This window comes from Mus musculus, chromosome 6, assembly GCF_000001635.26.
Source record: "Mus musculus strain C57BL/6J chromosome 6, GRCm38.p6 C57BL/6J".
In the NCBI taxonomy this organism is placed as follows: Eukaryota; Metazoa; Chordata; class Mammalia; order Rodentia; family Muridae; genus Mus; species Mus musculus.
The window spans coordinates 101262067-101271347 of record NC_000072.6 but is presented as its reverse complement, the minus strand read 5'-3'; the positions used below and the strand labels follow the sequence as shown (position 1 = coordinate 101271347).

The following is a 9281-nucleotide window of genomic DNA, read 5'->3' as shown; positions in this document are numbered from 1 at the left end:
ATAGACAATTTGGAGACTACTAGGTCACAGGGGCTTTTCAACGTTGAATTTTTAGCATAGAGATGGAGAGTACTTTCATTTTAGGGTTTAAAACAATTTTGAAAACGTTGTCAAGGGTTCAATGTGCTTTAAAATGTGTTTAAATACAGGGCATGTTGGCTCTGAGGCCATTAGTATAACTCTACCTTTTGCCTTTAATATGGCTCTAGCCTGTAGCTGAGGTTTGATAATCAATGACAGTAAAGCTTCGCTAAGCCTCCAAGAGACTGTTCCCACCTCTCATTTACTATAATAGGAAAGTTAGGACAACTTGAGTTGTCTATATATTTCAACTCTATTTTTCCCCCTGCTCAAAAACAAGTAGAGATCGATTTGAGCTTTATAGATGCAGAGAGTTGTGTATCCCTGAAGGAAAGCTACCCTGAAATCCCCTTATGACACGATTAAATGACTGCCTTTGGGTTTTATGTCCCCAGGATATTGTCCACCCAAATACATGCAATGGTAAAAGAATGTGGACCACTCATAGCGTGTATGCTTGAGCCTTCTGCACAAGGGTTTAGGAAACTGGCTGCAAAGTGTTTTATTGAAGCAAGACAAATATTTATGAACAATTCCGAATCATCTGTTTTGAAATGTAAAGTGTGTTCGGAGTGGGGGTGGAGGCCCAGGTGTTTCCTGTCTGAACTTGGACGGGGTCTCTGCTTCCAGAGGTTTGTGGGACTGTGCCTTCTCCCAAGAAACCCAGAGTCCTCCAGCTTCCCCGTTAATGCCTGCACAGTGGAGCATGCTCCTTCCAGTGGAGGGGGAGTTAACACATAGATGGGAAGGCTTCTCGAGAGCTGGGGAAATGGCTCAGTCAATGTGCTAGCCATGCAGGGCGAGGACAGGAGTTCCATCCCTAGCAGTACAGGTATGGTGGGGGCAAACTTTTAACCCCATCCCTAGGAAGGCAAAACTCAGTGGATCCCTAGGGCTCCCTGGCCAGCCTGCCTAGCTGAATTAGCTGGCTCAGGGCACTGAGAGTTCTGATCTAGGAAAACAGAACAAAACAAGGTGGATGGCTCCTGAGGAGAGTGCCCCCCCCCCAGGGTTGACCTCTGACCTCCACATGCACATGCCCTCCCTGTGCCCTGCATGCAAGAACATGCACACAGTGCACATGCTCCAAGCTTTTCTTAGCCATGCTGTTAAATTTGTTCCTTAATTTGAAGGAAAAAGAAAAAAGTAAAAAACAGGAAAACTGTGAGCAGCAGCTGAGTGTGAACTTCTTCTGCGAGGCCATAAGCTCCGGTCTTGAACAGAAACCTGTTAACCAGGGTTTCCAACCTGGCCTCCCTGACTTCTGCCTTGTTATGTCCCTGGTTCCTGTGAAATGGAAATATTATGTATTCACCCAGATGTTTGGAAGCCATCCATGTCAATATGGGCCGTTGTGATTTAACTGTCAGCCCCACAAGGCCCTGCTCCCGAAGGAAGGCTCCTTTTAAACTGAGCACAATGAGGTATCTGTTTTACATGCGCCCAGCAAGCTTTGGTTCAAATACATGGATTTCTTTTCCGTTGGCCAGCAAGCTGGGGTGTTGTTGTTGTTGTTATTGCTTTTTGTTTTTGTTTTTTGGGTTTTTTTTTGTTTGTTTTTTTGTTTTTTCCAGCATGCTCTGTTTTGTCTGCTGGTGCTGTGGATGGAACTTCACTGCAGTAAGAAACAGGACCGTTGTTTTTTGTTTCCATTCCATGAGCTGCCCAGGGACCAGCTGCCCCAGGGATGTGGTTTCAGGGGCCTTGCTGCTGTGAAACAGGAACTATGAGGAAATATGTCCCAAGCGCACAGGAAACAGCGTGAGTGCAGCAGGATTTGCCCACCTGCAGCCGAGCTTGGTCCTCTGGCTAAGAAATGGGGCCAGGGACTGACTACCAGGCCTCACTGGTCTCCAGTATTCTTATACAGACAGGACTGTGTGGGCAGGGCAGCCCTGCTTCCTGCTTGGGCCCTTTTTATTTTTATTTTTGCATTGACTGAAGTTTCTCCAGTGGCTTCATTCTCCGGAATGGGCAGAGTCTAGGGCACACAAGGCTAAGGGCTTGTTTATTTGTTCTTTTTATTGGGAGAAAAGGATGGTTTTTAATAGAGAAAAGCAAATGGAAGAAACTCAAGTCACGGGGCTTGCTTAGCATCCCTGGTAACCTTTGTGCTGCACCATCTTTAGTGACTTGTTTTTCTCCCTCCATCTTTTGAAAAACGTAAGGTGGAAGTATGTTGATATTTTCTTCTTAGAATTGTACATTGTGCAGAACTTGAGCCATCTTTCAATGCACCCCCGTGCATTCCCTGCACACCAGACACCTCCTCACCTCAGAGGTCTGCCTGTCTCTGTGCTTCCGACGTGTGTTCTTCCCACTTCTGTTGGGTACTCATGTGATCTCCCAGATACCTCCCTGGCTTGGGCATCTTTGTGATGACAGAACATTAAACGCTAACCATTGGTTGTTGCGGGATATTGAGTTTGCCTCCAGCTCTGCTTGCTTTTCCAGGCAATGCTGCTCTGACAACCTCATGTAGTTTTTTTCTTACAGCACTAAAGGATTTCTTCTTAGGTGGACAATTAGAAATGCACTCAGATCCTGGGTAAAACCAGTATAAAGGGCCCTCCCTTTACATTCACGAGAACCATATTCACTGCAGCCATACTTGATTCCTGGCTAAGGACTTAATCAGCAGAAGAGACAGGAGGCACAGAGGATCCAATAGATGCTTAAGCCAAGAAGTTCACCAAGCTGGTTGCTAACTCATGGGGCTATCATCAAAATACTTGCCTTTCATAGGAAACATTTGTTGGAGGCCTGCTTTCCCCCAGCCCCACCCCCAATGTCCAACAAAGGAATCAGTCACAGTAAAAGAAACAAATGGCTTTTTGTTGTTGCCACTCCTTTCAAGATAATCCCTTGTTGTCAAAACATTTGCAACTGTGGCTTTCAAGGAAAGGATGGGAGGGAGCCCTGGCCCTTGTGTCCCCAGGTGGAAACATTTGCTGGGTGGTGTTCTTGTCTTGGAGCACACCCCCATGCCGGGAAGCAGGGCTGGAAGTTGTCTGTTTGCTATTTATTCAGGTGTCTTTTGGCAAGAATTGATTGTCCAACCAGAACCAACACCTCCTGAGGGTCATTGTGCCATCTGAAGGCACAAATGCCCAAAATCCTTATTTTAAATGTGAGTTCTGTGCAACTCTTTTGTCTCTTAGGGGACAAATTTGGGCCCTTTGGACTCTTGGCAAGGCCTATCAGTGAGTTAGTATGTGTTGAGATCAGGCCTGCCTTGAGCCACGATACCACAAGACCCAAAAGACCCCATCCGCTCTATCTAATTGGGTAGCTCAGTAGAAGGGGAAACTGAGGCAGGCAGGCAGGATAACTTCATGAGCTTCATTCACAGACAGTGGAGCCATTCAGAGGCAAACAAAGAGCAGAGGACATCTTCTTGGCCTTGCCAGGGCTGTGCTCATGTCTGTCTGTGGCCTGTGAAATGTCCTTTAGCACATAACGTGTCACCTTAAGGGCTTGTGCTGTTCTGAGAGCACACCGTGCCAGGACCAGGAAGGAAAGCCGTTTCCTCTATGAGGCTTGGAAAAATAGGAAAGGAAAGAGTCAAATACAGAGAGATGTAAACAACCAAGTATGTCTTTGCATTAAAAAAAAAAAAATCCTTATTTATATCCAGCCTCCTTCTATAAAGGATTTGGGTCAGGCAGCTTCTGAGAGTTAAGTCCTATAGCAAGCTCCCCGGGTGGTGAGGGTCCAATAGCCATTAAAAATACACTTCCAGATAACAAGTGAGGAAGGCTGGGTTGGGGGACTTGTTTTTGCTGTAAGAAGTTTTAGGTCTGTTTAAAACCACAGTCATAATATGTAAATAAAACCTCAAAGGGACACAAGCTGTTCATTCAACTGTTATTTATTTTCCTTTCTTGCTCCCCCTCCAACCCCCACCAGTCCCTCCCACCCACCCGGTTCACCCCACCCCTAGGTTTGGAAGACACAGGGGGGGGGGGCTTGGTTATAACTAGGAAAATAGACAGAATAGGAAAAAAAAATGATTTTTCAACTTCTCAGTTCTAGCTGTCATGCCTTTCCATTGCACACGGGTGTAACAGAAACCCCTTTCTGATTGCATTTCCCGGAAACTTAAAAAGAGACTATTTGTAATCATAATTCAGATTAAAGGAGAGCCTGTGTAGGGACTAGTACCTTTAGATGACAGGTTTGGAAGTTAAGAGACTGCTTGCCTGGTCTTTCTAAGGATGGAAAAACCACCCATTCCTAGATCACCCCCTAGTGGCCCCTCATGTCTGTGCAAAGGAAATGGCAAGGCTTGTCCTAGCTCTGGAAGCACAGCAGCCTATTGCCTCCCTCCAGGGTGGAACTAGCTGTCATGTGACACCTGGTTGGAAGCAAGTATGGAAAAACTTGGGCTGGCTTTACTGTGCAACTCCACCTGGTCTGTCTGTCTGTCTGTCTCTCTCTCTCTGTCTCTCTCTGTGTCTCTCTCTGACTCTCTGTCTCTGTCTCTCTCTGTTTCTCTGTTTCTCTGTCTCTCTCTCTCTGTCTCTCTCTCTCTGTCTCTGTCTCTGTCTCTCTCTCTCTCTTGTCCGTTCCTGCCACCAGATTTTGCTTTGTTTTGAGACAGGGTCTCCTGTAAGCCAGGTGGGTCATGAATTCACTTTCCAGCCATAGATACCCCACCTCCACATTCTGAGTGCCAGAATTATGGGTGTGTACTACCATACCCCGTCTATGCAGTGCCGGGAATAGAAGTTAGAGCTTTGTGTGTTCTAGGCAAGCAGACTACAACTAAGCCATATCGTGAGATTTTTGGAGACTGATGTAAGTTTGGCTTAATGTGTCCAGCCCTGGATCCGAGTAAAGGATGCCGTCCCAGGAAATAACTTGAGCCAATGCCTTGATTGTTCTAATTAGATCTAGTATGATAGAACTCTATAACTTCCCCCAAGTTACTGACATAGGAAAGTTCATTAAAAAAAAAAAAAAAAAGATTAAAATCTCTCAGTGAGAAACTTCTCACAAGGCAGAAGAAAAAAAGCAGCCTGATACTTCAGTGCTTGTCTTCTGTGCGTCTTGCAGAACAGTCTCACCTTAGCAGTATACCATAAACTAAGGAGCCATATCTTTCCTCACAGGTGGGTTGGGCTTCAGAGTCTTTAATGGCTGTACAGTATCCATGTGACTCTTCTGTAGGTTAAGACATTGGGACCTACAAGAGATAACTTGGTTGTGAGGGCTTCTCCATCATACACAGGGCTTCTCCAGGCTGCGGCCATAGCTCAGTTGATAGCATGCTTGTCTAACACACACAGAGCCTTAGCCCCAAACCCTAACACAATGTAAACCAGGCATGGTGGAGTGTGCCTGTAATCCCAACACTCCAGAAATGAATGCAGGGGGGGCAGAAGGTCAAGATCACCTTCAGCTACATAGGGAATTGAAAGCTAGCCGGGGCTACGTGAAGTCCTGTCTCAAAAAGAAAGGAAGTGGGGAGGGGAGAAGGAGGGAGGGAAGGAAGGAAGAGAGGAAGCAAGCTGGCTTTATAGAGCATAGCGCTGGCTGCCATCTTCAACCATGTGCAGATACAGAGGGAAGATCTTCACACCCAGAGCTGACGCCTTGACCTTAGGGCTGCTGGTGTCTAGAGTATGCCCTTTATAAACTCTATGCTCTGCCTGTGCTGCTGTTTGACTTTATAATTATTCTGAAGTCACATGGAATATGTTATTCCAATGGAGACCTTTGGCCCTTCTCATGAGTTTCTTTCACTACCAGCGGGTGTCACAAGCTGTGGTCTTTTGGCATCTCTGTTGGTTGGGGTGGTCACGGGTGAATGTGTGTCGCACATAAATGAAGGTGCTGACCATTTAGAGCAGTGAGTCTCAACCTGTGGCTTGCAGCACAGATATCCACGTTATGATTCACGACAGTAGCAAAATTACAGTTCTCAATTAGCAACAATAATAATTTTGTGGTTTAGGGGTCAGCACAGCATGAGGGATCATATTAAAGGGTTGAAGCCCTAGAAAGGTTGAGAACCACCAGTCTAGAGGGGATGGAATGGCTCTTGAGTGACTGGAATTAAGCCAGAGGCAGAGCATTCATCATCAGGGAGGGACAGGTTGGGGAGTCAGCTGGGGATGGGGGTGGGGGTGGGGGATGGGTGGCTCTCTTAATTCCATTTATTGCTTCATCTGCTGGACTGCAGTTCACTTTATCTTTACTGTCTTTCTGCCCAATTTTTCAAAAATGATGTTGAAACCACCTATAACCTTAACACCTTGAAAAACATACAGCCCTTTGCTACTAAATATGTGCCAAAGGTTCAAAGTAACTTTTATAAGTTATCCAGTGATTTGATTTGATAAGTTTGATGATAGGGTATTTTTCAGAAGGTGGATGGTTTGACAGTCTTGATTTGGGGCCTTCTTGATCTACTGGTTTGTCAGATGGTTTTCCCCTAATTTAATTCCCTGGTGTTCTGTAACTTTTAATTAAGAAAGAGGCGCTGCTGTGTTATTATAATTTCTAGTTTGTATATTGTAGTCCAATACTCTTAAAACAGCAAGAAACTTGGTCACGTAAAGAGCATACTATGATCAAGTCTTGTGAGTTTTAATTCTGAGCAAAGTCCTACACGCTGGACCCTGAGACAAAGGCTAAGACCAGAGTTTGTGTGAAGGGTCTGTCAGAGGGGGCACCTCTGACATCATTATTCATGAAAACCAGCTACATAAAGTGGCATGCATGTCTAGAACGATAACTTATTTCTTAATTAAAAGAAGAAAATCTTTGCCTTCAGCTCCACAATCCCATACTCTTAAATTCTGCGCCTCCACCCTCGGGTGTCACGCTGTCTGAGAGTACGAATGGGATTTGACCGTAAATCAAAACCTCAGTGGACTGTCATTTGCAAAGAGCCAGGAGCAATGGCTGCAAAAACTATTTTCCATATCCCAAGCACATTCATGTAAGAATATGACTGATGTGTTTTTTCAAACATATTTTGAGGGAGTTTTCCAGGAAGCCCTTTGTGGATCTAAGTCCTATATCCAAGTTGTGTTGATAAATATTACAAGTTACATTATCTACATAATGCTTAAGCGAAATAGCTACAAATTCTGATTTTCATGCAAAATGTGCCTTGGATGGGTATCAGACCTAATACAAAAAGAAGATGGTATGAGATTGAAGCTGTGTGCTGCTCATTGGTGGATGGTTGCCTAGCCTGTTGGGGGGCTTTTGCCTGGATTTCACACCCAGCAACCACACCTCCTACCCTCTCTGCACATGTGGTAGATTTTGGAGATGAGAAAAGTGCTTAGTGCAGGGAGTGGTTGAATGGAAGACTTACTTCCCTTTCAAACAGTGCATCACCCAGAAGACAGAGTCCCTGCAAACCAGGTCAGATGGATCAATGGTTGCTGCCCAGCAGGGGCTTGTCAAATGGTTGTCCGGGAATGACTGTGGCGATGTGTGGGAGGCCCTAATCCAGTCTGCTGCCTTGGTGGAGATGTTGATTCCAGAAACATAACATTCACTGTTTGGAACCAGAAAGGTTGTCATGGAGATGGAAATCTTCCTGGTACCATAAAACCCCACTTGTCATCAGGCTGAAGCCCGGTATTTGCACAGGTGGTTCTGCTAGCCTAGAAGGGCCAAGGAAAAACAAATCTTTTCTTCCTGAATGGAGCCTTTATGTGTCTAAGAGAATACGATTCCTTTCCTAAGCCATTCAATTAACGACCCATTATCAACTAATTAAATCCCATGTAAATTTTATGCGAGTTCCTTTGCCACTTGTACCACACAGTTGCTGACTAACACTGTATTCTGTGCTATCTTTTTATAGAGCAGTGCCTCTCAGACCTGTGGGTCGCAACCCATTTGGGGGTCAGACGACCTTTTCACAGGGGTCACGTAACACCATTGGAAAACACATTACAATTCCTAACTAGCAGAATTACAGTTACGAAGTAGCAATGAAAAATCATTTTACAGTTGGAGGGGGGGGAAGGTAGGGGTTACCACAACGTGAGAAACTGCATTAAAGGGTTGCAGCATTGGAAAGGGTGAGAACCACTCTCTAGAGGATTGAAGTGCGGTGGAGAGACTCGTGATGCACCCACAAGACACAGGCGACATACATCCACAGTCAGCAGTGAAATACTCATTTCTGTGTATGAAGAAGCTAAAGGCATGGAAGACTACCTGTCTCACGCATGCCTGAAACAAGCCTTCTGTATCCACAGCTCTGCTATGGCCAGGAAGTCCCTGTGGCTGGGATTTCTATCTCACCGGGTTGTTTCTCCAAGGCAGACACTGAGTACGCAATACAAAAACACAACTGTGCGCCTTCTGTCCCTCCCTCTTCCTGCTTCCTTGCCTATGTGCCAGGGTGCAGAATCCGATCTTTGGATAAATTTGGGATAAAAGCCCTAATTGTAGGGTTTTAATTTCAGTCTGAGATGCTTTTCTGTCCCATAGAAGTTCAAAGCTTTTACCAAGTTTCTCAAGGCAATGTCTGTGGAGGCCCCAAGACAGTTGACTTCAGTCTCGAAATGTGTAATCTGTCATTTAAGACTTTGCAGAGTTGTGGGACAAAACATTAGGTGGTGTTCTCTATGATAAAAAAAATAACTACCGTGCAAAAGGGGGGAAAAAGAGAGAGAGAGAGAGAAAAGGAAGCATTGTTCTTGTTCCCCGGCAGAGGCGGCATGGAGGTCACGCCAGTAGGAATAATAGGCTGAATAAAGCACTAGAGATGATGAAGATAATGGAGGACTGGTTTAAGGAAGAGTCCTTGAGTCTTTGGAAACCTGTTATTTAAAGAATGAAATCATGCTTCTCTGAAGCATGTGTGTGTGTACATTCCTGTGTGCCTGTGTGGTGTGTGTGTGTGCTTGTGTGTATGAGTGTGAGTGCACATGTATCTGTGCATGTGTACATATGTGTATGTGTGCATGAGTGCCTGCTTGTGTGTGTGTGTGTGTGTGTGTGTGTGTGTGTTAGACTTCTGTGCTCTCACATGGTTAGCCTTCCCATCCCTTGTGAACTTCACTCTCACCAGATGTGTGAGCTTTGGGGACTATGGAAGGAAACACAGGACCACTTACACATCTTCTTGTAAAGATGGTACCCAGTGGAAAATCCAAAATCTCAAAGCAGCCACTAGATTGCATCTAGATTTTGCTTATAAAGGGAACTCCAGTGTCCAAGAG

At 45.2% G+C, this 9281-nt stretch overlaps 1 protein-coding gene across 1 annotated transcript in view; it reads left to right on the top strand.

Annotated features, from left to right (window-relative positions):
• Nucleotides 1-9281, top strand: part of Pdzrn3 (PDZ domain containing RING finger 3) — a 228291-nt gene that overhangs the window by 106550 nt on the left and 112460 nt on the right. The gene's annotated exons all lie outside the window — the stretch shown is intronic.